The following is a 12,186-nucleotide window of genomic DNA, read 5'->3' as shown; positions in this document are numbered from 1 at the left end:
TTTTGCAGCTAATATACCTGACAATAAATAGGGACGGGGTTGCTGGGGATGTTTGCATGTGATAGCTGGAGTGAAACCTGGAGAAATGAGCTTTTTAAAAGGCGGGGGAGGTCGAAAAACACTGGCAGTTGAAAGTGAGAGGAAGATGAAGGAGAAAGATGTTATTCTGAAGTTGACGGCCTTAAATTTAGTCATAATCTTGTTCCGAATAACACAAAAAAGGTTTAAAGCAGACAGTACAAACACGCGGTTGAGAACTAATCAGCCTCTTTTATCATAAACCCCACCCGATCACGACTGATGAATCGGTCGATGATTTTTAAGCGCTTTTTGAATAAGAGCAGCTGGGTCTTATTACTATTATTTTTTTAATAACCATTTAAAACATTTTTTTTTACATTGTTTGTGTGAGTAGACAATGTTTAAGTGTAAAACAAAATATGATATAGATATATTAGAATTTGAAGAGATTTCTAAAGCACTTTTCTTTCATCAGCACCCTTTAAAAGTATACAATAAAGCTTACTTCCAAGGAAATTCAGTGGCATTCAGTTCAAATCAAATCCACCACATTAAAAAAAATGTTCGATCATCTATATATTTCTGTCTCTCCATTGTCCTAGCAAAAAAACTCTCATCATGTTTTCTTTTGGAGCTTCCACAAAAAGTTAACATCTTTCCCTAAAGACTGACAAAACCCACAGAATGTTCTATCCACGTTGCACAAAGAGAGGCCCATCATATTCTCCATCTTCTCTCTCTGCGGCCCTTCATACCTTGGAGCTTCCACAAAAAGTTGCGCCCCCACTCCTTTTGAAAGCAAATGTCAAGGCCGGTCTTTTACGTTTGTGCGGAAATTAGACTACACATTTGTCCATACATGCACAAGTGATTCTTTGATGAAAAACATTTAGGCGACGTTCTTGTTATCATCACCTACACTCAATCAGTGTTGAAAATCAGCCTAGGAAAGAGATGAAAAGAAGTCTTTTAATTTCCCCATCCTCTTTGTCAGATCTTTTCAAACAGGGGATGCAAAAGCTCACTCAATGCTGCAGATCAATTTGTCGAGAATCAATTGAGTCGGTAGACATATGTATTATTGCACTTCTGTGACCTTTAAACGAAAAGAACCTCCTTTGAGGGCAGAAGAAGATGATTTAATCAAACAATGTCTAGCCACAGAAAAGAAATCACTTCAGCATAAATCCTCTTATGGAGGTCATAGGAAAAATACTGCCTCTTGAATGTTCAATATGAAGCTTTAAATTGAGATTGTAAGCATTTAGAATATGCATTTACATTTAGTCATTTAGCAGACGCTTTTATCCAAAGCGACTTACAAATGAGGACAATGGAAGCAATCAAAGTCAACTAGAGAGCAATGATATGCAAGTGATATAACAAGTATCAGTTAGCTTAATGCATTACACGTTTTTAAGTCATATAATAAATAAAAAGAAAACAAAAAAATAATTAAAAAAAAAATGATAGAATAGGAAAAGAATAGAGCAAGCTAGTGTTAGAGGCCTTTATTTGCTTTTGCTAATTGTATAATAAATAAAAAAGAAAACAAATATGTGTGTGTGTGTGTGTGTGTGTGTGTGTGTGTGTGTGTGTGTGTGTGTGTGTGTGTGTGTGCATTAATGCATTGTGTACATAGATGCATTAAATATAGATAGCTTAAAACACACAATATGGTTCAGATATTTTAATATATTTTTTAATGATTTTAACTATTTCAATATTGTTTATAATATATATATATATATATATATATATATATATATATATATATATATATATATATATATATTATAGCATTTGATGTCAAAAAGAGTTATATATTTAACAAATAATCATTTGATTCTAATATTTTAATGTATTTTTTAAATTATTTCAGGTATGCCTGCTTTCATTATAATATTTGTAAAAAAGCTACATCTTTAACAAATATGCACACACACAGACACATACAGTTCAAATAAATAGAAAAACACAAACTATCATAATCTGTCCTTTTTTTCCTGTTATTTCACATCTTTCATTCTCAATTCTTTCTGTAACCAAAGTTCAGTGACCTTTCAGACATTTCTCTGATGGGCACCTGTGCCCAAGAATAGATTCAGCCATGCCCCGTTTGCCCCAAGCAGCCCCGTGGCACAGCCCACGGCCCATAGCTGGTGTACCTCTAACAGGGCAAGAAAAGAGCAGGGATGCTCCATTGGATGGCCTTAAAAGAAAGGCAAATCTTGTTTTTTTAATGATGTTAAATATAGTCTGACCACATGCTACAAAATGAGAAATGTATTGATTCAATAAAAAAAAGGTCTGAAAAAGAATGTGCCAACATCAAAAATGTGTGTGCGTGCATATGTGTTTGTGTAAGCGTGCAAAAAAAGTGAGATTTTACAAAAAGAATAGATTGACAGCTAGACAATGAGCTGTAAAGCTGAGCGTAAAGAGAAAAAGCAACAAGCAAACAAAAGCAGGTTTGATGCTTATTAAAGAAAATTGTAACACTGGCATTATGAAACAGTAACTGGGCTTTTCTTGCCTTGGGATATTTTAAAAAATTCATCAGACTGACAGCAGGAACCACAAAGACAGGGGATCAGGGCCTGACAGAGAGGTTCGGACGGGGATCAGACACAAACGGCCCCCTTGCCAACACCCCCCCACCCCAACTCCCAAAATCAAATCAGCAAAAAGACCCGCCGTGGTGACACACCATCACCGTGGTGACAGCCTACACCGCAGTCTCGCTCCCAAATCCATTCTCTCCAAAAATTCAGTCTACCGAGTTCTATACTATGCGCCCCTCACAAACACACACATACACTCTTGTTATGTGCGTTTGCTGCACATAAGGGGGTAGCTGATGTTTGATGTATAATTCATCTCAAAACACCAAGCAATACTCTTTATACTGTTCTTTTAATGTCTAATGTAACATAGCTTCAGTGATAGCTCAAACCGGACTGTAATGAAGACGGAGTACCCGAGTCAGTTAATAAAAGGCAAGGTTATCTTAAAATGAAAAAAACAATATGAATTCAGCAATAATGCTTCATAATTCATCATTATGACCTTGGAAAAAAAAAATATGTTAATCATTTACACCTGTAAATTATTTTACTTCTGTATTATCATACACAGAGGTGATATTCTAAAATGTGGAGAATAAAAGCATGTATATTTCAAACATTTCTAAAAAATTAATTGTTTGGATTTTAATGTAGGTATAAAAAGCCCTCTGATAGCATTATAAGTTTATTATGATCAGGTAAGTGGCAGGCGATCAAAATCTTTTATCATTAATGTAATGCTGTTAGTTCTAACCTAGAGAGCGATAGAAAAGCTCCCTACGGGCATCATGAACACAGACAAGAGGAAGATGCAGTCACAGCTACTGAATATCAAACCTGAAGCACAGAATCAAGTCTGACTGCCTGACTTCATTCCATATCTACTGAAATAATAAGCTTTAGAAATACTTATGTGATGAATTGCCACAGGAATGAATGCATATGACAGCAGAATACATTCGAGGCTGAGTGCAAACACTTCTAAAGCATGAGAAGGTCACTTTATTACGCTGGATTTTCAATAAATAAGTTATTCTTACTCCTTTTTATGCATGTGCTCTTTTACATTTATTTGCAATATTGTACTGCATCTCTGAGAACATGACTCTCTTTTACTAATGTAATTTTGGTGTGTTGCGTGCATGTTGGCACTTGTGCTTCTATGTTCTGTCATAAAAAGACGATTCTTCAATAAGAATAAACGGTTCTGAATTCAGTATTATGCACATAAAATGAAATATAAGCACAACAGAAAAATGGGGATTCTTTTATAAGGTAGAAGATTATAGAGCAGAAAAGGACATGCTAGAAAAACAAAAAGTTATAAAAATCTTATGTGGTGTGTGCTACTATAGGAAATGAAATACAGGTGAAAAATAAATTTAAAAGTGATGTTTGGAGTCTATAAACTCAATAGCAGGAATCTCAGCTGAGAAAATTGCAGGCTGTTTCTGACACATGGTTTATGTGTTTCTGACTTCTATTCAAATTGAAAAATGAAATTCTGTCTGAAAGAAGCCAGCGGCAAAGTTACACAAGTCTTAAAGTATATCATTAATGTTGCAAATTTGACAACCACAGCAAACAGTCCGTCAATGCATGATGAATCCAAATGGTCTGAAACTTGTCTTTTCACACACTATATCACTGCAGAGCAGTTTAAGGATTTCTAGGCTTTCTTCCTGTTAAACAAGGTCAGAGCAATCATTCTGACTGCAAGGAACATCAAATTTTAACATAACACATAAGAACACTATTTTAGAATGTTAATGAAATCCAGCAAGAATTTATATATATATATATATATATATATATATATATATATATATATATTATATATAATATAATATATATATATGTTGTGGGTCCAGTACTTATTAAAAATATGCCAAAATCGTCGCATAGAGTCGGGGTCAGTACTCAGAAAAGATAAAGCATATTTAAAGAGCCCGTTTAATTTTTAAAGTGACTTTTTAATTGTTTTTAATTTTTTTTTAATGTTTTTTAATTGAATTTTGTTTGGTATAATTGGAATATTTTTTAATATTATTTTTTATATTTTATTTATTATTTTAATAATTAATATTATTTTTTAATTATAAACACACACACACATTCATAAATGCATAGGACAATTTAAAAGTGCCGTAATTTTAAAAAGTAAAAAATAAGAATAAGAAGAAATCTGAATAATAAATAAAGAATAATAAAAATAAATAATGATAATATTGATGATAATAATAATAATAATAACATTGACTGTGTTGTTTTATTATTATTTCTACAACATCATCAAGTGTCTTTTAAAGAGATTCAGGGTATATGCTGCTCCTCATCAAGGATGTACAATTCAGTCTGCTTAGATCTGAGCTCCTCCTGAGGCTGTGGAGCCACAACAATCACATTTCTCTCCCTCAGGCCTCTTCACTTTCTCTCATTTTATCTTCAGCCTAAGCCGAGGAGATCTTCAAAAGTGAGAAAGGAAATGTCACCCTGCCCCTGTATGACAGATGAGTGTGTGTGTGCGAGTGTGTGTGTGTGTACATTATATGTCTCTTGTTGCTTATTTGCCCCAGATTCTGTAACATTTTTCTGCTTTATGAAAACAAAAAAAAAAAACTGGTCCCCACATACCGCATGACTGCACCCCACCAGCGTCACAGGAAAAGGACACTTCCTCCACAAGCTTTCCACAGTGGAAATTTGATAGATAAGCAGTAAAAATGCATTTTAAAATGCACAGTGTAAACTTGGAGAAGAACTTTTCAGACATTTAAACTCTATAGAAACCCAACTTAAATCTAAGGAATATATATGTATATACTGCATTCATAGGGCATTAATTTGAAGGTCACTCAGCATTTAAAGTAAGAGTAAGAGGCACAAATACCTTCAATCTCCCCCCCAAGCATCTTCACAACCCCCCAGATCTACCTACACATGAACCACCACATTTCCTGCTCTGATCCAGCACGGTGTTTTTTTCTACCACCGGCATCATCTTGCAAAACACAAACAAACAAACACACTCTCTCCGGTGTTAGGTTCCCCCGCACATGACCCCGGGTGTCATGCACAATAATGAGGTGAATGAAGGCTGAACTCACCATACATCTTGTCCTCCGAGTCTGTGTCAGCTGACAGCAGCATGGGCTCCTCGTTGAGCTCGCTGTCCGGGCTGGCCGCTTTGTCGTCATCCCGCAGCTCGCAGGCATCCATATCGGCACGCAGAGGGAGCAGCGGTTTGCTCAGCTGCCCTGTGATCATCGGATCCTTGAGGCGAGTGGAGGAAAGACCAGGTCGGGAGGACAATGAGGGGGGAAAAAGGCAAAAGAAGTGATGTTAGCTTTGGTGTGCACTGGTTCACTCTCTGTGGGTCTCATGCACACACATGCCCGCTCATTTCCTCGCTTTCTCTCTCTCTCTGCTTTCTGAAACTCACCACCTCTTCTAACACTCTCTATGGTAGCACTTGCTCTCTATCTCTCTCTTTTCTGATGGCTGTTGTTGCTGGTTGTAGTGCTGAAGAGCTCTTGTGGATGGCAGAAATTTGAAAAGATTTTGGTTAAAAATGCTCCACTTGTCAAATGACTCATTTTCATGAGTATCACCAAGAGCCATCAGCATTTAAATAGAACACTTAAGTTACATATAAATGTGTCACATGTCAAGCAAAAAAAAAAAACTAAAAAAAAAAAGTTTTGTTTAAATAAACAAATGTTTTTGCATTTAACAGTAAGAATGCAAATGAGAATTAAAATGTTGGTTTTTCAAACTTGGTTGTCAAGATGATATACATACATACATACATACATACATATATATATATATATATATATACACACATATACATATGTGTGGTGTGTGTGTGTGTGTGCTGATGTACTGGGTGTGTGTTTGGTGTGTAGTGTGTGTGTGTGGTTTATGAGGACACAAATTTGTATAATGACCTGGTTCATGACATGGTATTACCATGATGATGTGAGTTTATGAGGCAACATTTGAGTGTTCCCCGTAATTTCAAAAGGCTTATAAGTGTGAATGAGTTTTCTTTAAAATCCAAAAATGCACAAAAGTTTCCTGTGAGGGGGTAGGGTTTAGGTGTAGGGTGGGGTATTGTGCAATTAATTACAGTTTGTACAGGAATAAAAAACCATACGCCTATGGCGAGTCCCCATAAAACCACATATACCGAACATGTGGTGTGTGTGGCATTCTGTGTGTGTGTGTGTGTGCATTAATACTTTAACTAAAACAATCATAAAACTGCTCTTTGTGTTATCAAATCTGATAAGATGAGAACATTCAGTGTGAATATTGAGAGAATATGCAAATTAAAGTTGAATGAAGTGGGCCATTGCGTTCTCAATGAAGTGCAGCTGATTCTTTCTATAAAATATATACTCTAGAATTAATACTTCAAATAAATTGCTTTAAATTAAACAATAAGAGACAGAATCAGAAGAATGATCAGCATGATTGTTTTATTTAAATTTAAATTTAAATTTAAAGCATTGTATTTAAAGTATTATTGTGTAGAGTTCTTCTAAAGAATATTATTACATTTCCTGTATGATTTTAAGTACAATAAAGTTAACTAAGTAATTAAATATATATATATATAATATATTATATATATTAGATATATATATAATATATATATATATATATATAGTATATATATATATATATATATAATTTTAATTAAATAAATAGAAGCAAGCAAAAGTTATACAACAAGAAACTTACCAGAAGGGTGCTTCCAGATTGAAGAGAAAAATATCAAAATTTTTATGCTCCAAAAATGTAACTTTGCTAAAATCCACGAGCAGTTAGAGCATGCCAGAGTGTTAGGTGAGATCAGTCAGTGCATGCTTGTCACAAAGCCCAAAAACCAGTGTGGGTAACGCAGATACATCAAGTGAGCACTGCTGGTGCGAGCCTGGGATTGCCTCTGGAGACTTGCTCGAGATGTCACCTCTACTCTCTCTCTCTCTCTCTCTCTCCCGTGCGCTTCAGAAGTACCTCCCCCACCCCTTCTGATGGCAAGACACGCAAACAAATGTGTAGACATACGGAGGGCAAAAAAGCTGCTTTTTCTCTTGTTATGCTCCCTTATTTACAGAGTCGTTTCTGCCCAAATGAGGTCCTGAGATGGGGGCTAGGTGATCTGTTTGGATCCAAAGCGCTGTCACAGGGTTTCTGCCCCCTTAATTCTGCCCCACTTCTCTTCCTCCTCGGGAGTGGTCGATGCATGGCCACCCAGTGGGGCCTCTGTTAATGTGCTTATCAGATGGAGTGCATGAAAGTTGATATGGACACATGATAATCTATGAAACTGTTAATCAATAGGACTACGTTTAAGCTGTCATTCGCAGTGCGGGGCCCGGCTTGGTCAATACTCATATGCTTTGCAACAATGTCTCTTGTGATCATTGCACTGGAATTTTTTTCAGTGCAACTTATGGCACAAGTGACTCACCGACACATCAGTGCACCCCTCTATTTCAGAACGGCGCTGAATGAGGGGGCTTCTAACGCTGAATTCATTTAAGGCATAACATCCATCCATCCCTCCTCCCGTCCCTTCTCTCCCCTTTGACGGCTGCCTGATAGGTCCAGTGGAGGGCAAAATTAATACCTAATTGAATTGTGAATTCATCAAAATAATCAATACTTTTTTATTATTTATTCTTTACAGTCTGTTGACTGAACAAGAGCTGTGAGAGGCCAGGGGAGAGTGTGGGTGGAGGGGTGGGGGGGTGCAGGCCTGAAAAGGATGCAATACAATGTAATTTTCACCACTGGCTGCTGGAGGAGAGAGGGTACAATAAAACAGAAGGAAAAATTACAAGAGAAAAGAACTGAAGGAATGCTTGTTTTCACCACGATTTTTAGGGTTGGATGCCTGAGTGTTGCTATTGTAGTTGCTAAGGGGAGATGCACAGGGCAACTTGAGAATGGGCAGATACAAAGTCTCCTATCTGGATACTTTAGATCATTCGTGGGCCCCATGTCTCACCTGGTTGCCCATTGACGGCAACATTGCTGAAAGAGTGCATCATCAGCCTAAGGTCTGAAAGGTTAATTGTTGCTCATTTTTTATTTTTTGTAACAATTTAATATACACTACTGTCCAAAGGTAGGTTTTTTTTAAAAAGAAATTATTACTTTTTATATTATCAAGAACACACTAATTGTTCTTTAGAACCTTTATTCATGAAATATACTGTAAAAAATGTATCAAGCGTTTCCACATTAATATTAAGCAGCACAACTGTTTACAACATTGTTAGAAATAAGAAATGTTTCTTTAAAAAAAAAAAAAAAATCAGCATATCAGAATGATTTCTGAAGGATCATTTGACACTGAAGCCTGGAGTAAAGGCTTTACGAATTACAGAAATAAATTACATTTTAAAAATATATTAAAATAAAAATTTTTAAATAAATTTTAAGAGTTTTATAGTTTTTAAATTGACTTTTGATCAAAAATAAATAAAGCCATGGTGAGCAAAAGAGCAGATTTGGTCTGGCGGTGCAGGAGATCAACAAGATGGTGAGGGACTGACTGACTGTCAGCACACTGTTGGGTTTTTTTTTTAGTTTTGGTATTTCATTTTAAACATTTGTTATTGTTTTTGTGCACTATTTGCTGGTGTCAGTACAAATCAAATCAAAGTGACTTTTGTTATTCTTTTCTCAAAAGAAAATAGTATCACACTACAAACCATGTAAAGTCATAGCATCTATCTCAAAGTCCCACCTTCTCTCGCTCTCTCTTTTACTCCCCAGTCTCTCTTTTACAGTTAATTACACTAATGAAACAGGGACTCCCAGGGCAGTTCTTCATGCCAAAGAGCATATGTGAAGGGACCTGGGGAGTGTGTGCGTGTGTCAATGTGTGTGTACCGTATGCGTGTGTGTTTGGGATCGCCTTACTCCCTCTCGGCCACACAGGAGGAGAAACAAGAAAAAGCACTCGAGCCCCTATCCCTCCCTTTCTCCTTTCTGCCTACTCTGAGGGTCATTTCTGAAGTTTTCCCATTCATAAGATATCCATGCTAATTGCTAATGGTCTTAGCTGCCAGGGTCTCTGCAGTCCCCCTGGGCCACAAAAAGGGTCTCAGAATGGTCCAAAAACCTCTAAATATTCTTCTTATAACACATTCCATTTGCTATATATATATAAGTATATAGGTATACAATTCTATACTATACTATACTATATATTAAATATAAGTATATACTCTGAAAGTACACAGAGTGTTTTCAAATAAAATAAATACAAAAAAGTTTGTATAACATAGGGCTGCAACAACTAATTGATAAAATCATTGATAATCGATAATGGAAATAATCAACACACAAATTTGATTAATTATTGATCACATCTTAATCAACTGATCACGCACTATATCCACAGAAAACATTTACCAGTCACCTCACTTAGCAGCAGGGAATAACGCATTTCTTTAGACAAACGACGCAGGCAGAGGACGCAGAGTGCCCGATCCAAGTTGTTTCAAACAAAAGCATATATGTAGTTTAAAGTGGCTTGCCATTTCATGTGCTTTAACAGATATGAGTGCTCTTAATGAATTTGAGACAAATTTTCCTCAGGGTATAACCCCAACCCGGTGCATTGGTGCGCCACACAGGATTGAAGTACAATAATTCTGTATAAAATATCACATTGTCTAAAACATTTCTTGTTAACAATAAATGGTACTGTATGTTTTTAAATATTAATTTTATGTGTTTTAATTTTTTTTTTAGGGAGTATTGGTGTTTTATTGTAACAGAATTGTGTTTAGATGTGTGAATGTTTTTTTCAGATGAGTGAATGTGTCTTGTTTTTTAGTACAACTCTTTTGTTTATTATCATTTTTAATTTAGTGATTTTAAATGTAAGCAATCAGCTGTTTTTTTTGGTTTAGAATGTTTTTTAACTATTTTGCACAACGCACAGCACAACTTACTGTATACAGATTCAGTAACTATAGCTTTCAAACCTGCAACAACTATTTGAAGGGACAACAATAAGCATATATTTTGAATAACATTCCCCCCCCCCTTTTTTTTTTTTTTTAACTGATTACAATTAGCTAATTTAATTAAATAATTATTTTTATAAATGTAATTTTATTAAAATAATTAATTTTTCATATTTTTTTTCATTCAGTTAATCAAAAATATTTAGATGCAGCCATAGATTAATATTAAATCAGTTTATAATAGTTACTTTTCTGACTTTCATAATAAAAAGTGGGACACATTAATAATTTTCATCATTATTATTTGTACATTCTTTCATTACTTCCATACAAGGTAAGGATGAACAAATGCTGCTTTTCTAGTAAGAGACAGATATGCCTATTATGACAAAGAAGATGGTTAAATCCTTGTATTCCCCCAACCATATTTTACATAATATTTAAAAATCAATTCATTTGCATAAGTGCACTCAATCTCATTATGTCCATACAATTGAAATATTTATGTAGAATGACTTCTAATTGAATATTATTTCCAGGAAAATTAATACATGGCTGAATTGATGGTGCATTTGTCAAAGCAACAGCCATTCTCTCTCTGATGCTGCTCGGACGAATCTACTTAATTGACTAGGATCAGAGAACAGTGAGAAAATGTGTCATAACCTGTCAGTGATGAGTGCTGGAGAAAGCTGTGATGCTTCAGACACTATCAGGACCCCCTCAGATAAATATAAAGAACCATTGATTGTTCAGGAGAGTGAGTTTGTGTGCATGGGGAATTTTTTTTTTCTTTTCTTTTGTTACATCGATCTCAGAGCTGACCTTATGGTGCATCAAAGTCTACAGGAGCTAATCTGGCCTCTGTAGCGTTCAAGACAGAAGAAGGGGGAACGAGACAGAAAATACAGAGAAACTGACGAGAGGAAGTGGTATTAGTAAGAGAGATTAAAAAGAGGAAGTCCAAATACTCACATAAGAAGTTTGTACTCAAAGGTCTTCATCAGCATGCTTCCATGGTCAGTCACTGACGGAAACATTATCTGGACTCTCATTGACTGCCAGGCAGTGCAGGTCTCCGAGCATGTATGTTGTCTGACACTGACAAATAGTTTTTAATACCTTGAAATTCCAGCATCTTCCACCTAGCATACATAGAGGACAACATACATCAGAGTGTATGAATACACACAGTTGCATGTGCATGCAAACATTATCAGTTAGTGATAAAATCTACTGTCTTGGTAAGGTAAGCAACTATTATTATTATTCATTAGAGCTGAGTTTTGACACAGAGTTCACAAATCAAATTAAATACTTAATTGATATTGATTAGTTTGGATATCTCACAACTAATACATATATGTAAACTGCAACCTATTTTTGTATGTATATATGTATGTAGAACCATTACTTTTATTTTTATATTTTATATTGTCAGTACATAAATTCATTTGCTATTTATTTATATAAACACTCAAAATTCTGAGCTTTATAAAAACATTTAAATGATGATATAATTATGTGTCTACTCCAATTTGTTGTTAAATATATAATCATTTAAACTGTGGCTGTCATACAAACTTGATTTCATTACAGAT

The 12,186-nt window shown here is 35.2% G+C and overlaps 1 pseudogene; it reads right to left on the bottom strand.

Annotated features, from left to right (window-relative positions):
• Positions 1–11,726, bottom strand: part of LOC109052319 — a 73,108-nt pseudogene extending 61,382 nt beyond the window's left edge.
• Positions 11,727–12,186: the final 460 nt, after the last annotated feature.

Source organism: Cyprinus carpio, chromosome A24, assembly GCF_018340385.1.
Source record: "Cyprinus carpio isolate SPL01 chromosome A24, ASM1834038v1, whole genome shotgun sequence".
Classification (NCBI taxonomy): Eukaryota; Metazoa; Chordata; class Actinopteri; order Cypriniformes; family Cyprinidae; genus Cyprinus; species Cyprinus carpio.
Note: the sequence above shows the minus strand (reverse complement) of the source record. Positions and strands in the feature narration are given on the sequence as shown.